The 4,600-nt window shown below is 36.2% G+C and overlaps 1 pseudogene; it reads right to left on the bottom strand.

Annotated features, from left to right (window-relative positions):
* Nucleotides 1–566: 566 nt before the first annotated feature.
* Nucleotides 567–2,981, bottom strand: LOC117338029 (annotated as a pseudogene).
* Between the last annotated feature and the right edge of the window lie 1,619 nt (nt 2,982–4,600).

The raw sequence follows: 4,600 nt of genomic DNA, 5'->3' as shown, positions 1-4,600 counted from the left end.
TAAGATATTGACTCCAGTGTACTAGTGTTAACTCAAGTATAGTATAGTATAGTATAGTATAGTATAGTATAGTATAGTATAGTATAGTATAGTATAGTATAGTATAGTATAGTATAGTATAGTATAGTATAGTATAGTATAGTATAGTATAGTATATAGTATAGTATAGTATAGTATAGTATAGTATAGTATAGTATAGTATAGTATAGTATACTTAGGTGTACTAGCTAGTGAACTTGTGTTCGTTTCTTGTCCACTAGTTAGTGAACTCGTGTTCCTTTTTTATGCACTAGCTAGTAACCTGGTGTTGGTTTTTTGTGTACTCTATAGTGCACTCTCTAGTGAAATGATGTTCGTTTCACGTGTACTCATTTCAGCAATGAACGTACAATGTATATATATGCATGTAATCCCATAGATATATGACTTAATAGAAAACACAGCTTTATGATTTCCTGCGAAACTGAATCCATATTCTAGAATGGTGTTTATCAATAATATTAATACAAAAAAAAAACAATAACAGAAAAAAATGTTTATCTTATTTTATTGATAACAACATCAACACAAAAGTCAACAAATTAAACTTAATAATGACAAAGTAATTCTTGGCACAGGAACAACACGCTTAAGCAAGAAATTATCATTGTATTTCATTATAATGATCAATTAATATAGTTAAGAAAACAGAGACAAATATCAGAGCAAAACCTTGGAAATAGCAATGCATATTCAAGGTATTTCTATGGTTTAGGTGAATCACTACTCAAACATAAATAATGAAATGTCCCTGAAACTATAAATCTTACAGCTAATGACTGATTCCTTAATACACTTCCTCCACAGTCGGACCTGTACTTGTACCGTCCCGTGTTTCCTGACCACAGTTCCCTTGAGGTGCCCCTCTGGTATTATCCCTGTGGGGAACCTCCGTGGAGTTTGGTCATTATAGGTGAACACAGTTTCTGGAATTCCTTTAGTTTATATTCATATTCCTCCACATCAGCCATTGTGTTACTGTCTAACCACTTCAGATTATCATCACATCCTTGACTGACAGCTGATTTTTCCTCTGACGAAAGTTTGTCTCCAACATTTTCCATGGCTTGTTTGACACTGAAAATATAGTTCTCGAGCTCATTCCTGGCAGAAACTCTTTTCCTTTGTTTCTCGTCCTCATCTTTGTATTTTTCCGCATCAGCTACCATTTCCTCAATGTCCTCTTTACTCAGACGTCCCTTGTCGTTGGTGATGGTGATTTTGTTTGATTTCCCCGTACTTTTGTCCTCGGCCGACACATTGAGTATCCCATTAGCGTCGATGTCAAATTGGACCTCGATCTGTGGAACACCTCGTGGTGCTGGAGGGATACCGTTAAGTTCAAACCTTCCTAGTTGGTTATTGTCCTTGGTCATAACTCGTTCTCCCTCGAACACTTGAATACTGACGCCTGGCTGGTTATCAGAATACGTGGTAAATATCTGTGAGGTTTTGGTTGGAATTCTAGTATTCCTTTCGATCAGCTTCGTCATCACGCCTCCCGCTGTTTCTATTCCGAGGGACAGAGGGGCCACGTCAACTAGAAGAACGTCCTTTATGACGTCACTGCTGTCGCCATTTAGCACAGCGGCCTGAACTGCAGCACCGTACGCCACTGCCTCGTCAGGATTGATGGACTTGTTGAGCTGTTTTCCGTTCATGAAATCTTCCAACATTTTTTGGATCTTTGGTATACGTGTAGATCCACCAACTAAGACAATCTCGTGGATTTTCGATTTGTCCATTTTGGCATCGCGAAGTGCCTTTTCCACAGGTTCTAGAGTTGAACGGAATAGGTCGGCACATAAATCCTCAAATCTGGCTCTCGTGAGCTTACTGTAAAAGTCTATTCCCTCAAACAGAGAATCAATTTCAACGCTTGCTTCACTGCTGCTCGACAGAGTCCTCTTTGCACGTTCACATGCAGTACGTAGTCTCCTCAATGCCCTGGTGTTTTGACTCAAGTCTCTACCATATTTACGTTTGAACTCTTGCACAAAATGATTGACTATCCTGTTGTCGAAATCTTCCCCACCTAAGTGTGTGTCACCAGCAGTAGATCTCACTTCGAAAATTGACCCCTCATCGATAGTTAGAATGGACACATCAAATGTTCCTCCACCGAGATCAAAGATGAGGACATTTTTCTCTCCTTTCATATTCTTGTCCAGTCCATAGGCCAGAGCAGCAGCGGTCGGTTCGTTGACGATTCTGAGGACGTTAAGCCCAGCGATCATCCCAGCATCCTTTGTCGCCTGTCTCTGAGAGTCATTAAAATAGGCTGGCACAGTGATCACAGCATCCTTGACCTTTTGACCCAAGAAGGCTTCAGCCGTCTCCTTCATTTTAGTAAGTACCATGGAACTAATCTCCTCTGGTGTAAACTGTTTGGTGGCGCCATTGGAATCCACCTGAATCTTTGGTTTACCAGCGTTATTTACGACCTTAAATGGCCAATGCTTCATGTCCGAATGGACATTCTGGTCATCGTATTTACGCCCAATAAGTCGCTTTGCATCAAACACTGTATTCTGTGGGTTCATAGCCACTTGACCCTTGGCTGCGTCACCAATCAGTCTCTCCGTGTCTGTGAAAGCCACATAACTAGGCGTGGTCCTGTTGCCCTGATCGTTGGCAATAATCTCCACCTTTCCGTGTTGAAATACTCCGACACAGGAATATGTCGTACCTAGATCTATTCCAATAGCTGGAGCTTTACGTGAGTTCGCCATGTCCGTCTTCAAGTGTCAAATCGAAAGTAGAAATATATTCTGTTTACTATGTCCTGAAGCTGTGTATGTATACTGTACACAGATTTATAATATCTCCTCTCTGCTAATTCCGTGTAGGACTGATCACTTTTCTGAATCTGACCACAACTTGTGTACGCCATGGTTATATACCCTTCGCCGATGTTTTCAGGAATCATCTCGTGTGTTTAGAACGTACTGGTAAATCGTGAATGATCTAGTACGTCTAGAAAGTTCTACTGGAAGGATCATTCTAGAGAGGTATCGAAAGAATTTAGGTCAGCGGTTTACGTTGCACATGCATACACTGATGACTCAGTACACATATGTATTATTTTCAATCAATCTCTTAGTATTTTCATGTCGTCCCTATGAATTAATTTAAAATTCTAAAACAATAAATCAGTATTTGACACCACAAATACCACGATACTATAGTTAATCAGTTAATCTAGCATATTTAATATGTAACCACTATGTATAAATTTTAACACCTATTAATTCTCATTGATTTATCTAGAGATTTGATTTTTATAGTACTGGATTTTTATGGCTTAATAATTAGATTTATATACATATATAACTATATTATTGTAAGCAATAATATTTACAGGGTTAAATGAAATATTAGCATACCTACATAAACATGGCAAAATTACATTTACAAAAACTGTTATCACATCTAAACACCATACAATATACAATCATGGTAAGGTACTGCTGTTTAAAGAAAATATAGTTATCTATTATTTATTATTTATTTCTAAATTGTACGTGTTCTTGATGAACAGAAAACATCTTACCGACTTGAATAGTATGAATCAGCCAAGAACAATCATTCGTATATATATCTAGCTATGTAGCTACAGAGTCAAGCACTGGAGACTATATATATCGTATGTATATAGCTACAGAATCAAGTACTGGGACTATATATATATCGTATGTATATAGCTACAGAATCAAGAACTGGGACTATATATATATATCGTATGTATATAACTACAGAATCAAGTACTGGGACTATATATATATCGTATGTATATAGCTACAGAATCAAGTACTGGGGACTATATATATATATCGTATGTATATAACTACAGAATCAAGTACTGGGACTATATATATATATCGTATGTATATAGCTACAGAATCAAGTACTGGGACTATATATATATATATCGTATGTATATAGCTACAGAATCAAGTACTGGGACTATATATATATATCGTATGTATATAGCTACAGAATCAAGTACTGGAGAATATATATATCGTATGTATATAGCTACAGAATCAAGTACTGGATACTATATATATATATCGTATATATATAGCTACAGAATCAAGTACTGGGGACTATATATATATATATATCGTATGTATATAACTACAGAATCAAGTACTGGAGAATATATATATCGTATGTATATAGCTACAGAATCAAGTACTGGGGACTATATATATATATCGTATGTATATAGCTACAGAATCAAGTACTGGGGACTATATATATATATCGTATGTATATAGCTACAGAATCAAGTACTGGATACTATATATATATATCGTATGTATATAGCTACAGAATCAAGTACTGGGACTATATATATATATATCGTATGTATATAGCTACAGAATCAAGTACTGGGGACTATATATATATCGTATGTATATAGCTACAGAATCAAGTACTGGAGAATATATATATATCGTATGTATATAGCTACAGAATCAAGTACTGGATACTATATATATATATCGTATGTATATAGCTACAGAATCAAGTACTGGAGACTATATATATATAT

Source organism: Pecten maximus, chromosome 11, assembly GCF_902652985.1.
Source record: "Pecten maximus chromosome 11, xPecMax1.1, whole genome shotgun sequence".
In the NCBI taxonomy this organism is placed as follows: Eukaryota; Metazoa; Mollusca; class Bivalvia; order Pectinida; family Pectinidae; genus Pecten; species Pecten maximus.
The sequence above is the reverse complement of the archived record's forward strand: the minus strand, read 5'-3'. Positions and strand labels throughout refer to the sequence as shown.